Source organism: Lepidochelys kempii, chromosome 13, assembly GCF_965140265.1.
Source record: "Lepidochelys kempii isolate rLepKem1 chromosome 13, rLepKem1.hap2, whole genome shotgun sequence".
Taxonomy (NCBI): domain Eukaryota; kingdom Metazoa; phylum Chordata; order Testudines; family Cheloniidae; genus Lepidochelys; species Lepidochelys kempii.
In genome coordinates, this window is record NC_133268.1 from 29,200,619 (window position 1) to 29,219,559 (window position 18,941).

General features: G+C 46.9%; 1 long non-coding RNA gene across 3 annotated transcripts; it reads right to left on the minus strand.

Annotated features, from left to right (window-relative positions):
• Positions 1–11,996: 11,996 nt before the first annotated feature.
• LOC140897369 (uncharacterized) lies at positions 11,997–18,893 on the minus strand. 3 transcript variants are annotated; one of them, XR_012154713.1, is made up of 3 exons: positions 18,786–18,893; positions 16,162–16,205; positions 11,997–15,748 (listed from the first exon to the last, which is right to left on the minus strand). It is a non-coding gene; the product is annotated as an uncharacterized lncRNA (long non-coding RNA). The 3 variants fall into 3 exon arrangements; XR_012154714.1 differs by having other exon boundaries at positions 16,162–16,291; XR_012154715.1 differs by lacking the exon at positions 18,786–18,893 and adding an exon at positions 18,440–18,750.
• Between the last annotated feature and the right edge of the window lie 48 nt (positions 18,894–18,941).

Genomic DNA, 18,941 nt, shown 5'->3' on the forward strand with positions numbered 1-18,941 from the left:
TCAGCTGTAGGCCAGTTTAGCGCAAAGGACACCTGACTAGACCTATTGTTCAGATCCCTCATTTGTGACTGTGCAGCAGGAAGGCCAAGGAATTTGCTGCCTGTTCGTGCCGAGCCCTGTCTTTCAAGAAAAATAAATCCAGGGCTAACAATACTCTTCCTTACTGTACAAATAGCTAATGTCCATTAAGCAAAGCACTAAACAGCTCCTGGAAAAGCAGGGCTGTTTACAGCTACCGAGATCCAATTATGTAAAATTTATATTACATCACCTACTCACAGCGAGGCAAACACCTCTACTATATTAAATTAGTCTTGCTTTTTATTTTCTGTGGTGCTTTCCCCAAATTCTCTCTGCGAGAAGGGGAGATTAAGGAATAGAAAAGATCATCAACTAATTTACCCAGAAACTACTGATGAATATTATGCAGCCAACTCAGTTCTCAGCTTCCCTTATCAATCCCCAGAGGGCCAGAACAGATGGGCTCCTATTTTCCAAAGGGCACTTAATTTAAGACACCTACAAGGGCTTGGTTTTCAGAGGGCAGGAGCTTGGCTAGTTCTAAAACCCACACCCCTTTGAGGGGTCTCCAGCTGGGTACCCACTCTCACGAATCCCTTTGGAAAACATAGCCCACTGTCACTGTCCTAGACCAGGCAGGGTGCCATGTTCCAGTGGGAAGGCTGTATGCTACTCGCTCTGCCTGGGTTTTCCCTTTCCATGGATCTGATTTGCAGAAGCGCCGAGCAACTGCAGCTGCCCTTGTCATCAGCTGAAGCGGATGGTCAGGTGTCTCTCGTTCCCTGTGCTCCACAGACCACTATCGGGCCCACCCTGCCAATCACAGTGTGAGAATAGAAGCCTCAGACTCAACCCTTGCTTTGTTTGTGCTTCTGCGTCCCTCTTGAGGCATGCATTCACTGCAGCTGGAGGTGTATTTTCCAGCTCGCGTAGACGTACACACACAACCTGTGATGGAGATAGCGTGCTAAAAATAGCAGCATAGCCATAGGGGCGCAGGTGGTGGTATGGGCTAACCTCCCAGCTACAATCCTGTTCGAAATCCTAGGTACATATTTGGGGGGCTGACCTGTACGCCTCCTCAGCAATGCTGCTGTTTATAGCGTGCTATCCTGATCAAATCTAGTGCATGTACTTCTACCCACACTAGAAATTACACCACTCATTGCAGTGTACGCTTACTCGCAGTTTGTGTTCTGGTGTCTGGGCAATAGGTGTGTCATTGGCCTCTCCTCCAGTTTTAAACAAACACTGTGTCATAGTATTAAACAACTATGCATTTTCAGCAACTCAGACTCAGGCAGTTGCAAGTGTCAGTGGGACTTGTGTTAATTTTGCTGGAATGAATGGGCCCAGCAATTCAAAAGTGTTAATGTGTTCCGGGTACAGAGACCACAGCTGGCTTCGTCCAATGGTAAACACACTAGAAAATTCATGCCAAAGTTTGGAACTGAATTGATTAGGATACACAAGAGAATAAGCACCAAACAGAAAACCTAAACCATTTTAAAATGGAAAGATCTGCAAAACAAACAATCAAAATGCACCAAGTCCCTTTTTCAGAGAGAGTATATCAGTTAGATTCTCTTATGCTCTCAAGCAGTCCTCCATGGTGGGAATGAAGAGAGCTAGTTCTGTTGCTGAATTCTGAGTTGTGGATGACAGCCACTTTTCGTGTCTTTGCCAAAGCAGACAGGCACAAGGCGAGAGAAGAGATAGGCGAGTAAAGGTGGGGGAAAGACAGCTATTTGTTGATGTTCTCAGAATACGAACTGGCTGGCCTGTCACGCACAGATGTTATGTGTTGGCAGATCAGCCACAACAGCTGTTGCTCTGGACTCTGACTCACTTCCCTAGTCTGGGAAGCCATCTGGCTGGTCTGGTCAGGTCCCTCTCCTTCGCTGGTCCTTCTTGGGCTAGGCAGAATTGGACGGGCCATGTCATCCCATCATGCCAGTGCCGTGTGGTGTGGCTGGTCTTAGGATCAGTGAAAAGCCAAGAGAGAGGGAGGAAGGGAAGAGGATAGTGGGAGATGGAAAAGAAGAACACATGAGGGAAGGGTAGAAAGAGCAGGACCTTGTGTATCAGGCTGGGTCCTGGCAGGTACAGCAGTGTTGGCCGCACATCCCTACTGATGCACTGAGATCTGGGTGCCATGATGATCCTTGAGGTTCATGAATGGACACTGGGTCTCTGGAGTGAAACGGAGGAAAGTCAGAAACCCAGGCAGTCGTTCCCTATTTGACACCCCACCTTGTCTCCTTTCTAAGGTCTCCAAAAGGAGGTGATGGACAGGATGGCTTTCCCCATTATTTTGCTCACCAATTGGCCCAGTGTTTGACACACCAAAGTTGGTGCATTCATTTCCGACTCCATTCTCCTTTGGTTTACCAGACGTGATCTCAATGCAGTCCTTGGGTTGTATTAGGAGACCGTTTTGTTCGGCTAATTCAGTCTGTCTGGCTCCCTTTTGCACCTTTTTATTAACATTTGCTGTTATAGGAGATTGGAACATTTTATAAATTTTAACCCATTCTCTATCAGTAGGGCTCATAACTGGTGTAGCTCCCCAGGGCCCCAGTGATTACAACAGACCATTCTGATGTATATGAACAGAACCAGGATTTGAATGCAGACCTCCCAAGTCCTCATCAAACACCTTAACTGTAAGCACACCCTTCCTTCCTACGAGCCAGACATCCATGAGAAAGTCTTGCTAAGCCAGGCAAAGAAAAAGCTCGTAAGATATTAGTGAGAAAACCCTAAAAGTCCTTGTGCTGGATTCTGAGCTGGTGTCAGCTGGCACAGTGGATCTATGCTGATTTACACCAGCTTAGGATCTGGCTCACAGTTTCTATCATGGAACTCAAACACACCATTTGATAAGGCTGCAGATCCCTCTGAAACCAGACAACCCGCATTCTTCAGCCGACTGGAAGGTACATCACTACAGAGCCAGGCCAGCTCTTTCAGCAACCTCTGCCAACCCAGACGTCCCTCCTGGGGTGAAATCCTGGCTCCACTGACGTCAACATCAGAATTCCCATAGATTTCAACAGGGGCAGGATTTTACCTCCAGTGTGGCTCTACTGTACAGAGCATCCCATTCCCCGTTAACAACAGATCTGGGCTCCATCATTCTCTCAGTGACTACTTGTGGCGATTCACTTGTGCTGCTTTCACAGTTATTTGGATGTCACAAAATTGGAAATTATTTAGCATCCAAGTAATTTTCACAGAGGATAACGGGTTTCAGCATCTGTGAGATTATTATCGCAAGCAGACTAAAACAACAGCATCAGGGAGGAACTTGCTATTTACTCCTGTCAAAAAATAAGTCTGAAGACATGATGTAGCCAAGAGGATGTTCTCTGATTGGCTTTAATGTGACACACTTCATGTGAAGGCAACGAAGTAATTTTAGGTTTGAAAGCAGAGATATTGAGACAAGAAAAAAGAAGGCATATGCTGTCTCTGAAGGCATATGCTGTAATTCAATGCATGTTCCATCCACATGTATTTCAATGCATATTTACTAGCAATACTTTCACAAAGAACCTTCATTAAGCAGAACCTGCCATCAGGCTTCAGTGTTCTGCATTGACAGCATAAGCCCATCCCTCAACTCTTGAGCTGAAATCCTGTCTCCATTGAAGGCAATGGCAAAACTCCCATTGATTTCATTGGGGGCAAAAGTTTACCCTTAAAGTGTAACACCATGCACTGGAGTCAGCAGCCATCATGTTAGGGGATAGCTGACAAGAATTACTCACTAATACCAAATAAGCCAGGCGTCAGCTGATTCAAAAGATTACAACACAGACTGAGTGAGTGACACATGCAAAATCCTGGGGAAAATCCTGGCCCCAGTGAAGTGGGAGTTTTGCTATTGACTTCAATGTAGACAGGATTTCACCCCTGTTCTCTAAGCATGGGATTTTCAAAGGACCATAAGGCAGTTAGGGGGGCTTCATGTGCCTAACTCCCATAGGCTCCTTTGGAAATCCCAGCCTAGATCAGTTACAATCCAGCTATTCTCTAATGGTACCGTTAGGAGCAAGCATTTAGCCTGGTGATTTTAGCCTCGCTCTAGTGCACTGATCCAAAGCTCCTGGGAATTAATGGGAGCCTTTCCTAGAAATGACTATTCATTTTTGTGAAACGTTTCTAAGGAAACAAAGCAATTGCTGTCTGGTTAGAAAAATTTCAGATTTTTAAAAATTATTTTCAAAATTCATTTCAGTTAGGTTTGAAACAAACCATTTCATTTCAATTCTATTTGCTCTGAACCTCCATGAAAAAAATGGTTTTAATTTTTTGGGTCTTTTCCTCCTACATTCTCTCACTTTTTTGCCTACTAGATAAGGGAAATAAAATGGAGTGAAGGGGAGGGGACAACAAAAAATAGAAATTGAAAACTCTGCTCTGATTTGACTAAACAAAAACTGGTTTAACAAGAAAAATCAGAAACTCTCAAATGACAAAAACATTTTCATGAGAATTTTTGTATCATTTAAAAAGACATTTTTCACTGAAAAAACTTACCAATGAAAAATTTTGACCAGTTCTTATTTTTGTTGATATAGATGTAGTTAAACTGGTGTCACTTCTATGCAGAGACACGTACACTTTACAATGAGTTAATTTAATCTGGTAACAAGCCCAATGAGGTGACATCAGCATAAGGCACTCAAACTGATTTGAGAGTGTCCACAACAATATAACCACACTGATCTCAAAAATCCAGTGTGTGTGTGTAGGCCTTAGAGCAGTGGTCCCCAAACTGTGGGGCGCATACCCCACCCTGAGGGGCATGGAGGAACATTCAGGGGGACACAGTGGGGTCCGGGCCAGCCCCCATCGGGGGGCGAGGAGGGAGCATCACCCAGCCCTGCTCTGTCCCCAACTCTGCTCCTGGCCCCCCCCCGCCTCAGCCCCTGGCTACCAGCTCCAGCCTCAGCCCCTGGCTTCCTGCCGTGGCCCCGGCCTCGGCCCCAGCCTCTGGCCCAGCCACAGCCACGGCCTCCGGCTCTCGACTGCAGTCTGGCTCCTGGCCCCATTCTTGGCCCCAGCCGCGGCTCTGCTCCCAGCTCCAGTTCTAGCCCCAGCTGCTGTCGCAGCCGCAGCTCTGGCCCCAGCCGCAGTTCTGCCCTGGGCCCTGGCTCCTGACTGTAGCTCCCAGCGAGGGCAGGGGCAAATTACATTGGGGTAAGGGACGTGCAACTTAAGAAGTTTGGGGACCACTGCCTTAGAGTCAATGGAACAGCACATTCTGCACAATCACTGCCTCCTGCTTTAAAAAACAACCCCTCCTTGTTCTGACCATTAGCTAACAGCAGGAAATCCTGTTGGCAGGGGAATCCAAGGGCCAGTGAGTTCATTTTACATGGTCCTAGCCTACCAACTCAAACCTCTCTGTATCCAAAATGCGTGTTAAGGTAGCCAAGGGAGAAATAACTCAACACTTTTGCTCCACTTCCATGTTAAATTTGGGCCATCTCACCATGTTTCCATGTGGTCATGAAAGGAAATGCTAACAGGTGCAAAGCCTTTAAACATCTAGGATGCAATTGTGGCCCCACTGAAGCCAATGACAAAACTCCCATTGATTTCAATGGGGCCAGGATTTCACCCCTCATGGCAGCTCCTCTTCCCTAGCTCTCCTGTGCACAGCATTGATCATGGTTAGAAAAGTCTGCATGATCCAAGACTCGTTCATCTACTAAAAGGAGCTCCACAAAGCATTCCTGGTTCAAAGACACTGGGAGGGAGAAACCGCGTCTCCCCTGCAAACATAGATCCTGGAACTAGGGTGCTGGGGGTGCAGCAGCACCCCCTGGCTTGAAGTGGTTTCCATCATATATAGGGTTTACAGTTTGGTTCAATGGCTCTCACATTATACAAATTGTTCCAGCACCCCTGCCGACAAGGGGCACAGTTGTTAAATGTAGAAAGGCAAACAAGCAGAGCTGGGAAGAAGATGGTTTTCACGATTCCAAAATTTTTCCCATTCTGTATCAGAATGAAACCAAGACCTTTTGAACATTTTAATTAAAAACACAAGGATGTGGGAGATCTAGGTTCAAGTCTCTCTGTTCCCACATGAATATCCTACACATGGACCATTGTTTCAGGCTGTCTGCAGACTCAGGCAGAGATCACGGGGCAGGTTTGTCTCAGTCACATTTGGGATTAAGTTTGCAACCATGAGAGGCTAAAAATGTACATGAAAAAAAAAAGCAAAAAGATAAAAACATGAGTTTCTGCAGAATTGTAATAATCTATGCATGCCAGCTGTGTGACCTGGGACCTAGACTCTACAGGGCACTTCCCAAATCCAATACAAAACAACTCTCTCCCCTCCCCCCGGCTAGACATGATAGTGAAAGGGACTCCTGGCCCTCCAGTGGAGTACTCTTCACCAATGGAACCTCCAGTTCTCAACATTGAATTCACAATTGATGTTCAGAACTGACTTCCCCATCATACAATACAACCCCAAACCTGCTGCCTAGGAAGGGAGGCAATTTGAGATGCCCTGTTACCAACTCACAACGGGCTCGTGGATGACAGTTTAGGATCTGGTCTCAGGTTTTGCACATGGATAGGACATAGAGACTGAACGCGCCATTTCATCCTAAAGCTCATCTACCCCATCTGTGCACAAGGCAGCCAAAGATGGAGGGGCCAATCCTGGAACGTGCTAACACACTGCTGGAGCCACTGGGGGCTGAAGGTGCTCAGCGGCCCTCAGAAGGCACTCAGTACCCCACAGGATTGAGCCTGAGGCTTGTACGTCTGGCACCTTTCCTGGCCAATTGTAGAAATACCCTGCAATGGGCATGGAGCCTCACCTCGTCAATCTATCTAGTTACTCATATAGTGCCCATCCCCAGAGTGTCTAGTGCCTCCAAGTCTGCTTGGGTAAAGAAGACCAAAATCATAATCCCTTTGGGAAAACCCTAGTATTTGGCTAATGAAAACAAAACCCCATTCACAGAAGTGTGGCAGCCCTGGACTTTATTGAAGTCATGCAATGCGAGTACCAGAAATGCCCGCCCTAAAAACCTAGACATGTTAACAATTAAGTCTGGTCTATATTTCTAGCTCACCTGCCAAAAACATAGCACTAAACTGGACCTGCATAAAATATTCATATTCTATATAGATCCATAATTCTTTGTGTGATGCACATAAACAGTCTCGCCATGACCTATTGCACTGTACCCTGCTTTTTGTAAAGTACCTGCTCTTCATAATCCACACTGCATTATTATAATGTAGGGAACATCCTTTTTTTCTCTGGGTATTGTCTATGGATGGATGATGGATGATGAAGAAAAGGAAAGAACTGTTTAACTCAACTGTTCTATCAGCAATGATATACGAAGTGGAAAGTTGGTCAACGATGAAAGCAGAGGAAGAAAAATTCGCTGTAACCCAGAGAGCAATGGAAAGGCGAATGTGTAATATATCGTTCCATGATCATATAGCGTATGAGGAGATCAGAAGGCATACAGAGGTGACCAATGTAGTGCAGGCAATGTACAACGCAAAGCGAACATGGGCAGGTCATGTAGTCTGCAGGCACGACAATGGGTGGACAACCTGCATCAGTGACTGGATCCCCAGTGACCACTAGTGACCGCTGGGCAAACCGAAAACGCGCTGAGCCAATCCCATGACAAAACTCTTTGGACAGAAATGGAAAGAACGTGCTCACAACAAAATAGAATGGTGTGGCGTTGACTTTCCTTTGTGGAGGGATGGACGAGGACAAGTTGGGCATAGGTGAAAGGTGATTGTCTACGGACAATCTCTGAAAATCAACGTTTATTAAAAAGCAAAAGGAGATTTAAGGAGGCACAGTTGAAGCCTATGGAGTTGCATTGTTTATGCCACCCTGGAATGCTGCTGAGTCAACTGCCGCCGCTCCCCACGCATACTTTCTGTCAGTTTCTGATCCTTTTTGAAGATATACACCCTTACCCCTTGCTCCCCAAGGACTACTTGATTTTGTAATGCAGCGATAGGATGTCCTGTCATTTATAAGTGAAGAGCTGTGTGCATGCTTCTTTCTTTTTAAACTACAGGATGACATAATTTCAAGGAACCCAAAAGAAGAAAACAGGGTCCCACTGTATTTTCTGTACAGTCAGCTCTAGTGTTTGGCTGTGCTTTGTTTTTTTCTTTCATTATTTTAGTCTCGTGCTAAGCAAATAAAATCAATTCTGAACGTATAAAAAGCAATTGAAAATGTCTAGTCTTTTATAGTGAAATCTCAACTCGGCAGCCCACAATACTTGGAGAAAAATCAATCATCATTTCCATCCTGCTACGGGTGCTACTAAAATTAAGGATTGATGTGAGCCTGAAAGTGAAAATTATTCCAAGAGAACCACCTTTGCAACAATTTTTAGTGTTCATAAAACTCCTGTTTATGGTTTCTTCTTGTAGCAAGCAAACTCCTGCATTCCGGCATGAATTATAGATATTAATGGGGTATCCTGATTTACATACAGTTTCCATCTTAATGGGCATCAGATCTGCAGGCAGGGCAACAAAACTACTTATGATAATAGTATGTAGTAAACAAGTCATCAGCTTAAGGATTTCATAAACCGAAGCATTAAACACCCTCATAATAATTAGGGAGTACCCTCCCCCACAGCCAAACGAAACTTTTTATGACTTCACCAGTGGTCTTTTGATAAAGACTGAGTGCCTGAGCAGTATAGTGAGATAGCTGAAGAAGCACTTAAGCCTGATGTGGCCTAAATATTTTAGTAATGTACCATGTCCATTTGAAAGCACTGTTCTCAACATTCCTTTTTGCATCCACTGGAGCCAGACATATGTAACTAGCATGATCTAGGGGAACGTATGAGGTATTCCACCACAATCAAACCAATACTTTCCATTTCTCCACAGTATTTCTGTTTGCACAGGGCACATCTGTACTGATTAACATTAAGGCACTGGTTGTGCTACTACGTGGCGTTCACTCTATATCCTAAAGGCAGGTGCTACGCAGGCTCCAGCAATTTCAGTTTCTCTAACATGCTCTGGAAGCATGAGCTATTCAGAGCCAGATTCCTTCACAGCGACGCTGCCAAACTCCATGCAGCGGACGGCGTGGCACTGCCCGCAAACTCATTTTGTTTCAATGGGACTTAGGGTATGTCTACACTAGGAAATTAGGTCAAATTTATAGAAGTCGGTTTTGTAGAAAGCGTTTTTATACAGTTGATTGTGTGTGTCCCCAGACAAATGCTCTAAGTGCATTTAGTCGGCGCAGTGTGTCCACAGTACCAAGGCAACCGTCGACTTCCGGAGCGTTGCACTGTGGGTAGCTATCCCACAGTTCCCGCAGTCTCCGCCACCCATTTGAATTCTGGGTTGAAATCCCAATGCCTGATGGGGCAAAAATATTGTTGCGGGTGGTTCTGGGTACATATCGTCAGGCCCTCCCTTCCCTCCCTCCCTCTGTGAAAGCAACAGCAGACAATCATTTCGCTCCTTTTTTCCTGGGTTACCCCTGCAGTCGCCATACCACGGCAAGCCTGCTCAGCTCTTTATCACCGTATGTCTCCTGGATGCTGGCAGACACGGTACTGCATTGCTACACAGCAGAAGCTCATTGCCTTTTGGCAGCAGATGGTGCAGTATGACTGGTAGCCATCATCACCGTACTCCTGGGTGCTCTTTTAGCCGACCTCAGTGAGGTCGATCAGGGGCACCTGGGCAGACATGGGAGTGACTCAGCCAGGTCATTTCCCTTTTTAAGTTTTGTCTCATGGAGATTCAGTCCTGCCGGCAGTCATACTGCACGGTCTTCTGGTGAGCAGCCAAGAGACGACGATGGTCAGCAGTCATACTGCACCGTCTTCTGCCGAGCACCCAGGAGACGACGATGGCTAGCAGTTGTACTGCACTGTCTGATGCCAGCTAAAATGTATAAAGATAGATGAAGTGGATCAAAACAAGAAATAGACCAGATTTGTTTTGTATTCATTTTCTCCCCCCTCCTCCGTGAAATCAACGGCCTGCTAACCCAGGGTTTTGAGTTCTATACTTGAGGGGGCCATTCTGTTTCTCCTTGATGCAAAGCCACCCCCTTCGCTGATTTTAATTCCCTGTAAGCCAACCCTGTAAGCCATGTTGTCAGTCACCCCACCCTCCGTCAGAGCAACGGCAGATAATCGTTTCGCGCCTTTTTTCAGCACAGACGCCATAGCACTGGGAACATGGAGCCCGCTCAGATCACCATGGCAATTCTGAGCACTATAAACACCACGCACATTATCCAACAGGATATGCAGAACCATAACCTGCAAGAAAAGCTAAACCAGGCGAGGAGGAGGCGACTGCAGCGCGGTGACGAGAGTGATGAGGACATGGACATAGACTTCTCACAAAGTATGGGCCCCTGCAATGTGCACATCCTGGTGTCAGTTGGGCAGATTCATGGTGTGGAACACCTATTCTGGGCCCAGGAAACAAGCACAGACTGGTGGGACTGCATAGTGTTGCAGGTCTGGGACGATTCCCAGTGGCTGCGAAACTCTCGCATGCGTAAGGGCACTTTTATGGAACTTTGTGACTTGCTTTCCCCTGCCCTGAAGAGCAGGAATACCAAGATGAGAGCAGCCTCACAGTTGAGAAGCGAGTGGCAATAGCCCTGTGGAAGCTTGCAACGCCAGACAGCTACCGGTCAGTCGGGAATCAATTTGGAGTGGGCAAATCTACTGTGGGGGCTGCTCTGATGCAAGTAGCCAACGCTGTCACTGAGCTGCTGATATCAAGAGCAGTGACTCTGGGAAACGTGCAGGTCATAGTGGATGGCTTTGTTGCAATGGGATTCCCTAACTGTGGTGGGGCGATAGACGGAACCCATATCCCTATCTTGGCACCAGAGCACCAAGGCAGCAAGTACATAAACCGAAAGGGGTACTTTTCAATGGTGCTGCAAGCACTGGTGGATCACAAGAGACATTTCACCAACATCAACGTGGGATGGCCAGGAAAGGTACATGACACTCGCATCTTCAGGAACTCTGGTCTGTTTCAACAGCTGCAGCAAGGGACTTATTTTCCAGGCCAGAAAATAACCGTTGGGGATGTTGAAATGTCTATAGTTATCCTTGGGGACCCAGCCTACCCCTTAATGCCATGGCTCATGAAGCCATACACAGGCGGCCTGGACAGTCGTCAGGAGCTGTTCAACTACATCGCGAGTGTGTTTTTTTCGCCTTCTAATCTTTGCTAGCCTGTGAGAAGGAGAAACATATGCAGCTGGTGGAGGGAAAAAAGGGAGAGTGGTAGTTAAAAAGACACATTTTATAGAACAAGGGGTACACTCTTTCACGGTAAACCTTGCTGTTAACATTACATATCACATGTGCTTTCACTACAAGGTCGCATTCTGCTTCTTATGGAGGGTATGCCGGTTTGGTGTGAGAGATCACTCACGCAGGGCCAGGCAGCAGAATTCGGCTTGCAGGCAGCCATGGTAAGCCACGGTCTTTTAGCTTCTATAACCTTCATAACATGTGGGAATGGTTTCAAACAGCAGTGCCCCCATTTCCCATACAAAGTAGCCGTTGGGTTGGCCATTTAAAATGGGTTGGCAATTGAAAAGGAGGGGCTGCGCTTTCCGGGTTAACGTGCAGCAGAAACCCAACTAACCCCACCCCACCCCACCCACCCACACCCACACCCACTTCTCTGGGATGATGGCTTCACCCCTCCAAACACCACGTGGCTAACAGCAGGGAAGATTTCTGTTCAGCCACAGGCAAACAGCCCAGCAGGAACGGGCACCTCTGAATGTCTGATTACTAAAACCACCCTATTTCAACCAGGTGACCATGAATGATATCACTCTCCTGAGGGTAACACAGAGAGATAAAGAACAGATGTTGTTTGAATGCCAGCAAACACTGGGACCATACGCTGCAATGCTTTGTTCTGCAATGATTCCCGACTATGTGCTACTGGTCTGGCGTGGTAAAGTGTCCTACCATGGAGGACGGCATAAGCCTGCCCTCCCCAGAAACCTTTTGCAAAGGCTTTGGGAGTACATCCAGGAGAGCTTTATGGAGATGTCCCTGGAGGATTTCCGCTCCATCCCCAGATACGTTAACAGACTTTTCCAGTAGCTATACTGGCCGTGAATGCCAGGGCAAATTAATCATTAAACATGCTTGCTTTTAAACCATGTATAATATTTACAAAGGTACACTTACCAGAGGTCCCTTCTCCGCCTTCAGGGTCCGGGAGCCTCCCTTGGGTGGGTTCAGGGGGTACTGGCTCCAGGTCCAGGGTGATAAACAGATCCTGGCTGTTGGGGGAAACGGTTTCTCCGCTTCCTTGCTGTGAGCTATCTACAACCTCCTCATTATCATCATCTTCCTCGCCCACAAAACCCGCTTCCATGTTGCCTCCCACTCCATGCATGGAGTCAAAGCACAGGGTTGGGGTAGTGGTGGCTGCACCCCTAGAATGGCATGCAGCTCATCATAGAAGTGGCATGTCTGGGGCTCTGAACTGGAGCGGCCGTTTACCTCTCTGGTTTTTTGGTAGGTTTGCCTGAGCTCCTTAATTTTCACGCAGCACTGCTGCGGGTCCCTGTTATAGCCTCTGTCATTCATGCCATTGGAGATTTTTTCAAATATTTTGGCATTTTGTCTTTTCAAACAGAGTTCTGCCAGCACGAATTCGTCTCCCCATACAGCGATCAGATCCCATACCTCCCGTTCAGTCCACGCAGGAGCTCTTCAGCGATTCTGGGACTGCATGGTCACCTGTGCTGGTGGGCTCTGCATGGTGACCTGTGCCGGTGAGCTAGTCATGCTGGCCAAACAGGAAATGAGATTCAAAAGTTTGTGGGCCTTTTCCTGTCTACCTGGCCAGTGCACCTGAGTTGAGAGCACTGTCCAGAGCAGTCACATTTGAGCACTCTGGGATAGCTCACAGAGGCCGATACCATCGAATTGCGTCCACACTACCCGAAATTTGACCTGGCAAGGCCGACTGCAGCGCTAATCCCTCGTCGTGGTGGAGTAAAGAAATCGATTTTAAGAGCCCGGAAAAAAGGGCTTCGTCGTGTGGACAGGTGCAGGGTTAAATCGAGGTAACGCTGCTAAATTCGACCTAAACTTGTAGCGTAGACCAGGCCATAGGGTAAATTGGCAGTTTGGTTCCCGAGTGTCTAACATGATTAAAAGGCAAAGCAGTCAGGGGATGAGGACTGCCAGGAGTTCAGAAATGATGCAAAGTTCCAGCGCTACTTCACCTCAGCTACTACAATACAGGATCCATTTGCCTCTCAAATGTTATATAGCAGGCCTGATCCTGTAAGCGCCTTCTGCATGGTGATGAGCTGCTATTATAATAGAAGTCCAGGGTCTTAGCACTACACAGGATGGAGTCTGTTACAAGCAAGACTCATTTTAGAACCACCTATTCCTCCATCCTAAACAGTTCTGCTCTCCCATCATCACACCTTAAAGGAATGATTCAACATCATTGACAGCTTCCTCCTCTGTTAGTGAGACAAGGTGGGCGAGGAATATCTTTAGCAATGAGTAAGAGCTCTCTGGAGCTTGAAAGCTCATCTCTCTCACCAACAGAGGTTGGTCCAATAAAAGATATTACCTCACCCACTTTGTCTCTAATATCCTGGGACCGACACAGCTACAACACCACTGCAAACTCCTCTGTTAGTCTCGTTCTTGGTCTTGGACACACTCTGGCCTTAGCAGGTCGAAAGATAGGAAGCTCTTTTGTTTGGAATATTTTCATACCACATTATAGGAAGGAGATTTTTTTCCACCATATTTCGCAGGTGCCCACTGGAGTAATGTGCAATTAACATGCTCCGATTGGTATTTGTGTAATTTCACCTGTGGAATCTGCCTTTTTCATATTCCGTTATTTGTAGTCTCACTGTTGCTGTCTTGTGTCCCAGATTCCAGCATTTCACTGTATGAAAGACACTGGAGCATTTTACTGCTCTAGCATCTTGTCCTCCTGTTTTTCTTTCAAGTCACATACTGTATCTCTTTCAAAAATATGTTTGAAAACTTTAGAATTCAATAACTGACTTTGATAGAGAAATTACTGTTCCAGTGCATGGTAAATGACAGTGGTCTAGAACGCTGTTAAATTTAAGTCTGGAAAATGAACTTTAATAAAATGTGCTCCAATAATGTGCTGTGACAGCTTTTAGTGAAATCAACTCCAGTACTTTGATTCTCCCAGGAGCATAGTGAGACATACTCTAGCAGCCTTCAGCCATGGAATAAGAGAGCAGACGGCTTTATGATAAATGGCCCTAGAAGACTAAATTACAACTGCAGCAAATGAACAATATGTGGAAATTATTCGGTGGCTTTTTGTTTGTACACAAGCCTGCAGTGACACCTAGTGGTCACAGACCCAGCCAAGAAACCAACCCACCAGCACTGTAGCTGTCAGTCCATGAAACTTCCGCTTTCTTTAAAAGAACACCAGTTTGCAAAAGACTACACCAAAATTAGCTGTCACCCCCCTCTGCCCACTGCTGTGGGTACTTCAAATAAAGATGTATCCCCTTAAAGACTGAGAGTAAAAGCACCTGTCATTCTAACAAGTGACAGCTGGCAACAATGTGATGCACCAAAGCTACACACAGCTGGCTTTCAGGCTGACCGTACTCTTCCCTTTCCTGAGAGCAATTTGCTTGATAGGTTTGGTTTCCACAGAGCACAGCTTTGGCAGGCCAAGACCTAGGTTGCCAAATGCCTTGACCTTTCTACCATCCCTTCCTGCGCATGTGCCTCGCCTGCACTCCTTCACCATGTGCATGCACACTCACTTCCAGGAATAACTGCTTTAGAGAGAGAACGTGAGCTATTAGGGACCAATCGAACCCTCTGAGACATGGGGGCACAGAGAAGAGAGACCAGCCGCTGTTAATAAACGCCCATACTGCAAGGGAGAATTCACAATCAGCATGGGGGAACAAAGATTTAATGGACCGTACCAAGAGTGACGTTGGGAACATTGGGTAACTGCCAATTATTCAAAACCAGAGTGGGTCAGGATTTACAATGTGCTGCCAGTGGGGAATGCTGGCAACAGCACATCAGTATAGCTCAGTGCCAGCTATCAGCCGCCAGCTTGGTTGAAGCATGTCCCTATGGGCACTGAGCATCTTGCAAGGGCTCAGTCTGAAGTGAAGGGAGGCAGAGCACTTGGAAGGAGGAAATCTGGAAGGCCAGGAAAGAGAAGAGACATCTCCAATTTCACCTGTCCATCCCCAATATACAGCAATCTTCCCAGTTCAGTTCCCAGCCAGATCATAGAGCAGAAATGGCATCAGTGACCTCCTCCTATCCCCACACAAGGCAAGGGTGCCTATTTGCATGACCCTCAGTCCCTCTGTGGCACCTAGTACTGTCAGCTGCAGTGTACCGCACTAATACAGGCCTGGAAGAGAATGCTCTACGATTCTACCGATTCTTCTTTGCAGCCTGCGTTCAGGGTGATGAAGCACTGGTCTTCAGCAGATCATTCACCTGTGGGGCTCCATAGGCACCATGCTCTCACCTATCCTATTCAAGATCTACAGGAGGAAATCAGGAGACTGTACAACCTCAAGTAACTGCTCTGTCTCCTGTTCTTAGACTGAGTTCTTCTGGGTAGGGCAGGGCTGTGTCTTCCTGAGTTCATGAGCCGCATGCTGTAGGCATTAATGGAAAAGAAAAGAAAAGAAAAGAAAAGAAAAGAAAAGAAAAGAAAAGAAAAGAAAAGAAAAGAAAAGAAAGATTAACTTCTGACATGCAAAGTGCAATCATGCAGCTATCCTGGTTCCAATCTAGACTCCACTCTTGGGTGAGAAGCAGGTGCCTGGAGACGAACTCAAACAAGATGGAGCGAATGGTGGTGAAAATGAAAAGCTAGCTACATAGCATCACTTGGTCTGGAGGAAGCTTGACCTCCAATAGCCACATTGGTTCATGATCCAGCTAGACTCATCACTGCCCAGCAGCACTACTAACCATCAGCTGGGGCTGTGTTTATAAGAAAATATGTATTTGTATGTGATTGTGAAACTGAAAATCATGAGATTTTAAAAATAAATATGTGGCTTACTTGTCCTTTGGAGATGGAGTCGCTCACATTTTCCAAGCTTTTCCCTGCAACCACAAGGATGAGAAACTTACAATTTGTTTTAAACCAAAGCTAAGATTCTCATGAAATCACACGGCTCTGGGAACTGGGGCTGTAAGAAAAACAAGCAAGTGTTAGAGCGAGGAAGCGGGGAGTGATGAGCCAAGTAACCTCTGAGCTGCTGCTCCTTTGAGAGCAGGGTTGTGAGCAGTGAGAGAGAGCAGAAGGTGCTGCGTTGGAGTCTTCCCAGGAGGAGAGCAAAGCAGCATAGCAGCCTGTGCACAACAAGCTGGGGCTTCCACGAGAGGGTGCACCAGTAAGAGGGGCAGCAGAGGGCCCCCAAAGAAAGGTCAGGGGGAAGGAGCAATTGACTGTTGAGGTGGAGGTGCCCTCACTGCAGTAGATTCTGGGAGGGTTGTAGGGCCTCAGTGAATTACTTTATTTGACAAGGAGAGGGGTGAATTGGTTTTGCAGAGTGGGCAGTGCATGGGCAATAGAGGCCTAAGAGAGATTTTGAGTGGAGGGTGTATTACTGAGTGGCATGGAAGGAAGGATAGAGATTTGGAGATGAAGAGTGTTCATGGGAACATGGGAGCATGGAGAGGGAGATGGGCTGAGTTCCTGGGGGCTGGCTGGAAGGAGGCAAGGCTGAAGTACCTGGGGAAGGAAACACTTTTCCCTCAGGGACTGGACCAAGGAGACTGGTTTCATAGGGTCGGAAGAAGGCAGAGATAGGTGTGTTTCTGAGGCACAGAGGCACTAAAAACAGGATTCAAAAAAGGAAGCTCACACTTCCTGCCCCCCACCCCCACAAGCCCAACTGGTGCTCTGAAAAAGTAGCTGAGCAGCTCTGAACCCAAAGTTGCGTGCCAGGACCTGTGTTGGGAGCTGCTGTTAGGCTCTAATGAACTTTACTTTGAGGGGTAATCTTCAGAAGAAACCATTTCAAAGGCTCACTAGACAACAAAGAAAGGGGCAAAGAACCACAAGTTATCTTTCACCTGAGACAACAAAGAAACCGTTTGGACTTTATGGGATTCTTGACCAAAGGGGCTGGTCAGCCACTTTCTGGAGCATATGTTGGTAAGGAAACTCCCTTGAACAAAGGCTGTAGCTTGTTTTGTAAGGTCTTAGCCTCTAGAAAGCATTTTTCACTTTAATTTGCTTGTAACCATTTCTAACTCTACCCTTTATATGTGAATTCACTTACAATCTTATTGCCTCTTGTTAATAAACTTGTTTTACTTTTAATCTAAACCATTCCAGTGCTGTGTTTGATGTAAAGTGAATGTTAACTCCGGCTAATGTGGCAAGCCGCTTGGTAATATATTTTTAAAGGAACAAACTGGATGACTGGGAAACAAAATGGCAGATCAAATGTAATGTTGATAAATGCAAAATAATGCACATTGGAAAACATAATCCTAACTACATATGCAATGATAAGGTCTAAATTAGCTGTTACCATCCAAGAAAGAGATATTGAAGTCACTGTGGATAGTTCTCTGAAATCATCCACTCAATGTGCAGCAGCAGTCAAAAAAGCAAACCAAATGCTGGGAATCATCAAGAAAGGGATAGATAATAAAACAGAAAATATCATATTGCCTCTATATAAATCCCTGTATGCCCACATGCAGATGTGGTTGCCCCATCTCAAAAAAGATATATGGGAATTGGAAAAGGTTCAGAAAAGGGCAACAAAAATGATTAGGCATATAGAACAGCTTCCGTATGAGGAGAGATTAATAAGACTGGGACTTTTCAGCTTGGAAAAGAGGTGACTAAGGGGGAATATGATAGAGGTCTATAAAATCATGAGTGGTGTAGAGAAAGTAAATAAGGAAGTGTTATTTACTCCTTCTCATAATACAAGAGCAAGGGGCCACCAAATGAAATTAATAGGTAGCAGGTTTAAAACAACCACAAGAAAGTATTTTTTCACACAACGCACTGTCAACCCCTGGAACGCCTTGCCAGAGGGTGTTGTGAAGGCCAATACTATAACGGGGTTCAAAAGGGAGCTAGATAGATTCATGGAAAATAGGTCCATCAATGGCTATTAGCCAGGATGGGCAGGAATGGTGACCCTAGCCTCTTTGCTAGAAGCTGGGACTGGGTGACAGGGCATGGATCACTTGATGATAACCTGTCTGTCCGGAAGAGAAGACGTTTGATTCAGGCTGAAGAAGTCTCAGGGAAAGCAGCAGACTGAGAGGGCATTCGAGGTAAGGCAACGGCCATGATAAAAGCTGCGTACCAAGGCTCCTGCGGTGCCGGAAGAACTGGCGGGAAATTAAGCCACTGGCTCAACTCAAAGCTGACCGGCCGGGGGTTAAAACCCTCCCTCTCACTCGCAGCCCCGGCATGCGCTTCCTGCCGAGGACCTGGCCCCGGGAGCCGCGCGGGCAGCGACCGGGCGCCCCGCGCAGGGCGGGGAGAAGAGCGCGGGGCGGGGGGTTGCCAGGGACGCTGTGGAGAGGCCGGCGCAGGGCTGGGTCACCGCGCCCAGGGCGAGGCCCGTCCCTGACCGTGGCCGTAACGGGCCGGGCCAGGCCGGTGGCTGGGACACGCCCCTCCCCGCGAGGGAAACCAAACGTGGCTACCTCTAGGGTCAAGACCCCTAGCCTGGCAGCAGCTCCAGGTGCTGCCCTATGCCCCGGAAGGGGAAACCGCAGCCTCGTCCTGAGACACGACGGACTCCGGAGGGCGGGGACTTGCCACGGTAGCTAGAGAAGCCGGAAGTGGAAGGTACTTTTTGT